Raw genomic sequence first — 10,557 nt, 5'->3', positions numbered from 1 at the left:
GCAAAAGAGAATGCTCCTTGGGAACTATACTTTTCACCAAGTCACAGCTGACAGAAAATTAGAAAGATGAAGGTAAATTTGCAAAAATCCAGGGCATAGAAGCTAAGCACTTCCATATGATACAGAAAGAAAAGAGATGAGGATCAGGAAGTAAAGACAAATGGATAGCCAAGAAGGTGAATGAAAAAAACAACAATCCTGCAGTGATCAAAGAAAGAAATAGAGCTAGTTCCATAAATGTGGCAGAGGGTACAAAAAGACTGCAATCGCATCAGATAATCAAGGTGTTATAAAAAGGGTGAGACTACACAAATGCACTATACTGCCCTTCCCAAAAACCATTCTCTTAAATAAGAGGTCCAGAATGTTAACTGAGCTCACATATAGGCTTTAATTCCAATATGCATTTAATCTCTTCCCTGTCTCACACATGAAGGAAACAGCAAACCTCTTTCTAGGTCTGCTACCAGCATCTGCCTACTGCCTCTCCTTTTTGGCTGAGGTATCCTCTTTTATTTTGGTGACTTGCGATAACTACAGGATACTGTGCTTTAGAAAATCTGGCATGAGATACGCAGTGGAACTGCTAATCCTGGAAACTACTCTTCAGGTATGTGAACGACAAGAAAATCATGAGAAGTAGTCAGCACGGCTTTACCAAGTGGAAATCCTGCTTGACTAACTTGATAAAAGTTCTGTGATGACATGACTGGCCTGCTGGATAACGAGAGCAGTAGACATTGTCCATCAGGACTTCAGTAAGGCCTTCACATTGTATCCCTTAAGATCATCATTGAAAAGCTGTTGATGTACAGGCTGAATGAGTAAACAGTGAGGTGGACTGAAAACTGACTGGGCCTAAAGGGTGAGGATCAGTGGCATGAAGTCTAGTTGGAGGCCAGTAACTGATGGTGTTCCCCAGTGGTCAACACCAAGTCCAGTCCTGTTTAACACCTTCACTAATGACCTGGATGACAGGGCAGAGTGTAGCCTCAGCAAGTTTACTTATCATGCAAAACTGGGATAAGTAGTTGATAACGCCAAGTCAGGCTGCCATCCTGAGGAACCTCAACAGGCTGGAGAAATGGGCCAACAGAAACTTCATCAAGTTCGACAATGAGGAGTGCAAAGCTCCACACCTGGGGAAGAAGAAACTCATGCAACAACATATGCTGAAGGCCAGCAGCTTGGCAGGAAAAGCCTTTGAGGTCCTGGTGGACATAAAGTTGAACTTGAGCCTAAAATGTGCCACTGCCACAAAGAAGGCCAATGGCATCCTTGGTTGTATCAGTAAGAATGTTGCCAGCATGTCAGGCCCTCGCTCAGCACTGGTGAGGCCACACCTGCAGCGCTGTGCCCAGTTCTGAGCTCCACAGTCGAACAGACATGGACATACCGGAGAGTCCAACAAAAGGCCAGGAAGACAAAGAGACAGAAACACCTGTCCTATGAGGAAAGGACTGGAGAGCTGAGAGTGTGCAGCTTAGACAGAAGGCAGCTCAGGGGAATCATATTAAGGTATATAAAGGTTGGGTGTATATGTATATAATGTATATGAAGCAAGGGTACATAAAGGACAGAGCCAGACTCTTTTCAGTGGTGCCCAGTGACAGGACCAGAGGAAACGAGCACCAGCTGAAACACATGAGGTTCCCTCTGAACATCAGGAAACACTTTTTCACTGTGAGGGTGACCAAGCACTGGCAGAGGTTGTCCATGGAGGTTGTAGAGTCTCTACGCTCAGAGATACTCTAAAGCCATCTGGACATGGTCCTGGGCAACCGGCTCCAGGTGGCCCTGTTGAGCAGAAAGGCTAGACCAGATGACTTCCAGAGGTCTCATCCAGGATTGTGTAATTTTCTTCCATTCCTGTCTTTCTGCATTTGTATCAATCACCACTCCTGTCACAGTACAAGGCAAACCAGGAAGGCAAAATTTCACATTTATCCAAAGAAAACATCCAACAGTGTAACCACCTAGAACTAGTTTTATTTCTTATTCTATTTATTTCACTTTATATGGTTCAGAGTAAGTAAGAAACAGTATTTCTGATTCAAAAAACAAAGAATCCATACTGTTGCACAGTTAACAAGTAAAGCAAATGAGAAGCGCAGTGCAGATTATAAAACAACACACCCATACAGGACACCTTGGAATAAATACCATACTCAATATTCCACCTAAAGCAACTGCAGTGTGAGCACGCGCTCATACGAATTCACATGAAATTTTCACTAGCAATTGAGTCAGATTCTGTACCAGTGATCATGGACACACAGCCACATATCAGTCATCAGAAGTGCTGGGTTTAGGGCATTATTTAAAATTCATTTCTGATAAAGCACATTAGGGCATTAAAGGGATCATCCTCTCTTTCAGAGGAGATGTTAAAAATATCAGATGGATCATTTTTTCGACTCCAGTTGTTATAGCTCACCACTTAAAAATAGTTTTGTGTTAGACTGAAAACAAGATCATTGGTGAAGAAAACATGAATTCTTAAAATATAAAAATATCTGTTCAAATAGTTCAATGTTTTATAACAGGTAGAATACTATTACTTAAATATTCACCTGAAGACTATTTACACTTTTTTTTAAAGCAAAAAGGTCTCATTCACAGATCACATTAGGGAATCAAGCTCCCTCCAAGATGCACAGCAAAAATTAAGTACTTCTCACTACACCACATTAGTTTATTATCCCTTATCTTCACAGAAAAAGCACAAAACTCAGTTTTACATAGAAACTTAGTAATTTATCATGCTGTATGCATATACCAAAGAAAAGCCAAAGCAATATGCCATGCACTTAGAAGTAATCGACATAGCAAAGTGTATAATAGAACAACCGAAGTTAAAGCTGGATCAATGACTAATATTCTGAATAACACTGGTTAGAACTGTGATTATTTTAAGAAGATAGAGTCAGAAAAGCATTAATTAGATTACAAACTATGATTTCTTAAATATCAAAGAAGAACAGATAAACAGACTTGGAGATCACAAATTTGATTTAAAAATACAGTTTTTATCACAAAAAAAATAATTAAAAAACCAAACTAAAACACCCAAGAAGAAAGCCTTCTCTCAGGAATGCTTTCAAATCAATTAGCAAAAAAAGTTAACACAGCCCTACTTAAAAACTGAGAAGATGATCATCAGAATAGATGTAGGAAAATTATACACTGATCTTCCAGTAAAGGGGCAGGGAATACTAGAAAGGTCAGATAGGAGATACTCCATAGAGAATTGAGGGACACTGCAAATTTTGAATATAATAAACACAGCTTTCTAGAAAACATGTCTTGCCAAATGACCACTGCCCCTAAAGTTACTCATCTGTCAGTCAACAGCTGTTTTCACAGGACTTCTGAAAAGCACATTCACCACACTGCAGAAAAATTGATGTAGATTTGAATGGGTTAACAAAGTTCTTCACTAGTAATTGTAAATGGAGAATCATCTCATGGAGACATTTCTAGAACAAGTCCCATGTGGATCTCTTATCTCAAGGTTATATGATATTCTCAGCAATAGCAGGGCTATAAATACACTATTTTCAGAGTTCATGCATGGCAAATTAACACAAAAGTGTTGGAAGATTAGATTCCACAAACTAAAGATTCTACAGACTAAATCTAAATATACAGTATGTGGAGCTCAGCTGAAGATTGCCTCGAAAACATCACAGTCATGATTCTAGGAGCTAGGAATATTTCCTATAATTACAGGATAGGGACTTCTCAGTCTGTAAAAAAGACTCATTAAACAATTTTGCAGTGAAGGACAATACACAAAGTAACATAAGACTCCTACAAACCAGTTCTATTCACAGACTGAAATTTACAGTGAACATAGATAAATTCTGTACTAGGTGTTCAACTTCCATAGGATTTTATTTATTTTTATACATATGTTTTTAAATAGAAGTCGCTTTTAAAACATGTGTAACAACGGGGAAAAAAATTGAATGCCTTGAACATTTTACTTGATTTGTTGTTAACATTTGGCATCAGTTTTGCACTATTTGTAATTTAACAATAAATCCAAACTTATTTCATAGGTATGGTTAAGACTGCACTTGACTCTGCACATTTATACCCCCCATAGATTACTTCAATCTACCGAAAATACAAAAAAAATACCAATATTTCTGGAGGCTAATAGGGATCACTCATATGGTGCAGATGGACAAATCTGTATCAGCCTCAGAGAGGCTCCAAAACTGTTTCTAGTCGTGGTGTTTTTTCAATACTCCAGACAATCTCTGTATACTCACTGACACAAAGAACATGCCAAACAGATGAGTCCTCTGACTGCAAGTCTGAGGGATTGAATAAATGTCAGTTCACTGTTTATTGGAGTCAATAAAAGAGGAAATCTCATTGACCAAGTCTCCATTTATGGGTGAAGAGAAAAAAGTTAATCAAAATTTACTTCTCTACCAATATTCTGAAGTATGATAATTGCTACAGCGTTCAATACAGTTTCTAACATATTTGATACTAACTACTCTATCCTCCAATTTTGGGCTATTAGTTAATTAATTAGCAAATCAGAAATAATTCAGTAGCTTATCCTGCAACAGTATCCTATAGAAATCCAAAAAACAGCATCGCTGTAACAATCACCATCACAATCTAAATATTTATTTTGTTTCTTTTTTCCCCTCCACTCAAGGTGGATTTGATCAGGAAAGTCTTCCCTTGAATATCTACTGTTTCAGCAAAATTTCAACTCCGACTTTAACATATATTTGTTCAATGCAGACTGCTCTAGGCAGGCTGACTTTGGACATCAACAATTTAATAGTTTTATAGCGACTTTTTAAGCATAAGCCTTGCTAATTCCTCCAGAACTTTGCTTTTCTGACAAAAATCGGAAACTGTAATATCTGTAAATTGAATATTCCAAGTATCACATGTTAAATTAAAAAATAATAGATGCATAATAAATTAAAGGTAAATAAGTTCAACTGCAAATTTAAGAAAGTGAAGTGACCATTGGAGATACCTTTCAAAAAAAAGCATCTTTTGGGACTGAAAAACCCAAAACCTCTGCACCATATTCACAGGATTCTAGCACTGGATCCCACATGATGCACAATCATTACATGCTGCTCACCACAATATCATTGTATAACTAGAATACAACAGATTACCCAAAACAGATTAAGAGCTGTATAAGAGCAAGCAGAGACTGTAACTTGTAGAAACAGTCTTATTAAAGAAAAGTCAGTAGATAAGCTATCTTTCACTACAGACAGATGTGCGAATGGTTAAAGCTTTGTTCATGTGAGTAAAGAATCACAGTTGTGTTTCAAGGGCATACGGTTTGTTGTCCTCAGTGGAGAAGCAGAACACATCCAAACAAATGGTTGGCTTAAGTGAAAACTAATTTCACATGAGGTCTCATAACAACTTTGTCCTTGTGAATCTAGTTGCACATCATAAGTGTCTGTATTTTTTTCCTTCTCAGAGTAAGAGCACCACTACAAAATGAATACTCCATGAAATATTATGCACACAAGTTCCCTGACTAATAACTAAGCATACCTAAGGGCTTTAGGAAAACTATCAGATAAAGATACAAATCAACTGATTCCAAAACATGAATGTTTAGTCAAACCTTACCTGACAGTAAAAGTGAAAGACAGTCATGAATGACTGAGCTGCAATAATTTATTCAGCATCGGGTGCTAGGAATGACTGTGCCAGGCCAACATCATGGAAAAATTTTTGCATCTCCCAGAATAAGGCAGAATTTAGCCATGAAACTGCCCAAGTTCGTAAGAAGCTCAAACCACTAGCCAGATTACCAAGGAACTATTGATTATCAGAAATCAGTGATCAGATAGAAAAATGTGTAAGCCTCATGCTCCTCTTTGTACAAGAAATAAAGGCAGACCTTATTCAAGAGAAAGGCAATTTATTATTTTTTTTGTAAAAGAGTTTGGTTGTAATTTCTGTAATTAAATGGAAAAACTGCAACGCAAGCAAGAAAAAGACAACTGCAGCTCATGAAACTACTCTTACCTCCAAACGTAGCCTTTAGTAATAAGTGAACCCTAAAAAAGAAATACAGCTGCAAATAACTCCCAAACAACACCCAGGTCTGTAATACAGATATTTCCATTTTAAAATGAAGGAATAGACAAGTTTCATTCAGTCAAGAAACTTTTAAGAGACCCATGGGAAAAACTTTCTATAAAGCAGTAAAAGGAGATAGTAGCAAAAAACATGTTAACATCTACCACATCCTGCAAAATCTATCAACCTTGTTTCATATATTTCCGCACAGCAAAGGAAGAGGCAACCAAGGATCTGGTTTGGTTTAAACAGGCTAGCTCTATTAGCTCTATTTCAGTGCAACCCTTGAGCTGCCTTGAAGACACAGGCTCTATTACAAAACCCTCAGGCAAGGTATTATCATGTGTGTATCACTATGGCAAACAAAGTCAATTATATGCTGCCCTATATTAGCAAGAGCATAACCAGCAGTTATGCAACTAGGAGCAACTATTCCCCACTATTCAGCAATCTGTGAAACCATATTTGGGGTACTGTGTCCAGTTTGAGGATCCCAGTAAGTGACATATTAACATACCAGAGCAAGCCCAGAGGAAAACTTCCAAGACAGAGCACATGATGTACGAGTAGAAACTGAGAGAAATGAGTTCGATCAGTCTGAAGCAGAAAATGCTAAGTGGAGGAACATTTTTTTTTGCCATCGTCACGTATGTAGCAGAAATGTACAGAGATGAAATCGAATACTTGGAGGTAAACAGAAAAAATACACAAGGCAATGAATACAACATGCAAGACGGAAAGTGACCATTACATATAACAGTTTTCTCACAGCTGTCAAACACTGGAACAGAATTCCCTGAGACACTGCAGCATCTCCATACCTGGAGTTATTCAAAACTTAAGTGGACATAGTCCTGAGCAATCCGATCTAGTAGGATCTGCTTTCAGCAAGAGGTTGGATCAGATGACTTCCAGAGGTCCTCGACGATCTAAATTATCCTATGATCAAACGGCAAGTCTTCAGAAATACCACAACTGCTACAGATGCCAGAACAAAGAATACTACCACAAAGGCTGTGCCCATATCTATGGGCTCAGTACCTGGAAGCACTGGCAACCATCTACCTTGCCAATAGCATTTTCAACTCTCTCCTCCACTTTTGTACAAATTTTAAAAGAAGTGATATCACCCTTTCCTATTAGGAAAATTATTTCCTAATAACCAAATAGGAAACACACAATTTGTGAGCTAAACCAAATGCCATTTTGCTAGGATTACCAGAACAGTGAAGCAGAAGACAGAGAAGCAGAAGACTGGAAGAGAGAAAACAGTAGCTGGGTTTCTTCCTCCTTAATCTCACCCACCATTTGGGATTTCTAGTTCCTGATGTCCAAGACAAGCTGCATCTTCCCTGACTGCTGCACTGTTCCATAACCAGTTCTTCTAAGAACTGCAAAGGTCACCATGTCCAAGCTGGCCAAGTTAAACTACAATTTACTAAAATACTGAGAGCCTTAAGGTACACCTATACGCAACACAGTTAAGGGTTCTTCACTGGAGTCAGACAGAACAGAACAACCCAGAGATGAGTAACAGATCATTTTCTGAGATCAGTTATGCTGTGATCAGATCTGACGCTGACAGAAAATGGGGAAAGCAAAGAAAAAAAAAAGTAAAACTCTGGGAATACTCAAATTGGCTTTGCAGTGAAATAAAAATCAGCAAATTCGCTCCCCTGGTTACCATTGCCTTGATACTTTGACATATTCTCCTCACCTTTGGATCATTTCCATGATGTAAACTTGAACCTAAATATATGTTCTGAATAGCTGTCAGCATCAAGTATTAACTATTCAAGTCTCTTTTATCAGTACCATTATCTACATTATTACTGTTATCTAGATACACTGAAAAAAAGAACATTTGAAAAAGTTCAAAAGAACAATCGAAAAAGAATCTTTGGTACCGAAGATTCCTACTCTCAGCTAGCTTCTTCAGTCTCTCACTGCAGTATACACAAATATTTGTAACTTCTAGTCAAGTTTCAGAATCACAGGGCATCTTCATTGACTAATTCAAAATCAGCAACTTCAGTTTCTATCTTTTCATTTCATATCAGAAAAGGAGCATCAGATTAAGTACTGCCAGAAAAGTGGTCTTTCTGGTGAAGTAGCACCTGTTATCTACTTCCATTCAATACTTCAGATTATCACACAGAAGTATCATTTATACATTATAAATGTTAAATTTTAAACATTTTAAATGTTTTCTGCCCTTTTACCTTGCAATCCTATCCCTCTAGGTTTTGCTTCAAAACATCCATTCAATTAAACAGGGAAAAATAAAACCACAAAACCAGCTGTCTTGTTAATCAGCAGTTAGAATTCAATCCACTTGTACACTTGAACTTGACTATCAAAGGACCATCAGGGTGCTGAGGTAGGGTTGCAGACATCTCTATCTCATCTCATCTGTTCTTACAGAAGAGAGGAAAGGAGAAACATGAACAACCTCTTCACAGTGTATGAATTCTTCTCAACCATATCTATATTTTTATATTATGTAGAATATTATGTCTTAGTTTCAAAACATAGAACAGTGTCTGAAAACCACAAATTTAAATGCTTTTCCTTTCCTCACATTCTGAAATACATAGGATAACAACTTTCTATTTCCCAAAGAAATCTGCAAGCTGACAGGCTTAGACTGCTCTTTGCTTTACCATTTTCTATATTCTCTCCTCCACTAAGACCAGCACAGCACGGTAGCATTTCAAACTAGATCCAAGAAGTGCCACAGACAAAAAGCAACTCCAATATTGCAGGGGTTTGATTTGTTTAAGCTGGATGAATTCACAATACAACTGCATACAGAGCTACAGCACCACATCATTGAACAGTAGCCATAAAGCGCCGTAATCTCACAAACTCATACAATCACTCAAGATTTTTTTGAAGGGCTAACTGCAACACATATGTCTGAGATAGCAGGAGAGATCAGTCTGAGTATGTGGGAGTTGTTTACCCCTTAAGGTCGATCAGACTTAACTTACCCCAAGAATACTTTGGTTCATACCCATGATTTCATTTCATTCCTGGTACACAGGAAACCAAACAGACATGTAAACCCCAATAGCTGAGCAGCAAGATGAAGTCAGGGAAGTCTCATCACTAGAGGCTCTGACTTTGAACAACATACTGCACAAGCCTTGTTTTGTAAGAAAAGGACGTGATTAGAAGATACTCATTGACTAAACAAACAATTAATCAAAACTCCAGCTACATACATTATGTAAGATGTTGATAGTTTCCCTTAAGGAATATGAAAACTGCACTTTGCTTTCTATCAACACATCAGCTGTTTGAAATTCAAGTCTACTCTGATACTCCACTAGCATCTCGTAGAACTAAGATGTCTACATGGGCCCTAGCAGCATCATTCTCTCATACGACTAAGTGTGACCCTTTCAGTGAGGAAATACTGACAGACAAGTAACTCAAGAACTCTAATACATGATACATTCCCTAATTTTAATTTTATTTAAATATAACAATTGTCATGCACATTGATATTGCATTATGTGCTGTAAGTACGGGAGAAGTAATGGCACCCTGAAAACATTTACAAGCTGAACAGGAGATTGTTAACAAGAGGAAGCCAAACAGCATAAAGACATTAGTCAACAAGAAACAATTTCTGCAGATTCAGTGGTGAAATCAACGTGGATATTTTCATAGTAATGACTGCAGAGAGGTGTTTTAAGCACTGAGGACAAAGAGTAAGATGATTTTGCAGGTACGTAGACAGCACCTGATAAGCAAGAAGTAGCGCAGGAGAAAGTGTCAGTGTTCCCTGGATAAAAAGACGAAAACATTGCCTAGCCAGAAGGCACCCAACAGTGAAACACCACAGAGCACCATACAGGATACTGCTTCTCTTAGCTCATGGGTATGGCTACCCAGTTCTGAAAGGACCATCCAGTGAGAAAAAGCCTGATGGTCTTCCAGTAACAGCTGAAGAGTGAACTAAGGAAAACAGCACATTTATTTCTTTTGTCTGACCCAGACTTGCACTTATTTCACACAGCTTTTCTTAAAGTAACTGTATGTCTACCCTCTTCTGTGGCTCTTTCATAGGAGGAAATTAACAAACTTTAAAACCTGTGAAGAGAGATCCCACTGACAGAAGTAAACAACCTATATTCAAAGTGGTTCTTAATTTCTGTTCACACGGGCTTTATTATTAATGAAATTGCTAATGATTTAGACGATGAACACACTGAAGTGGCAGCAGCATGCAGTTTCGCACTTCTTTCCCGGTTTCTGCCACTAATTTATAACACGAGGAAACGGAGAACTGTTTGGGCTGGGGGTTTGCCTCAGTTTTCCAGCCCGGGGTAGCGACGACGGAATTTACCCACCTCGCGACCGCAGATGAATCTTCTAGAGCGTTTGAAATCAACGGAACAAAGATGCGAGATTCACACACGTTACCGGCCGCCGCCCCGGCCCTCCCTCGGCAGGGGG

The sequence above is a fragment of the Apaloderma vittatum genome, unplaced genomic scaffold (genome assembly GCF_000703405.1).
Source record: "Apaloderma vittatum isolate BGI_N311 unplaced genomic scaffold, ASM70340v1 scaffold16157, whole genome shotgun sequence".
NCBI classification, from domain to species: Eukaryota; Metazoa; Chordata; class Aves; order Trogoniformes; family Trogonidae; genus Apaloderma; species Apaloderma vittatum.
Note: the sequence above shows the minus strand (reverse complement) of the source record.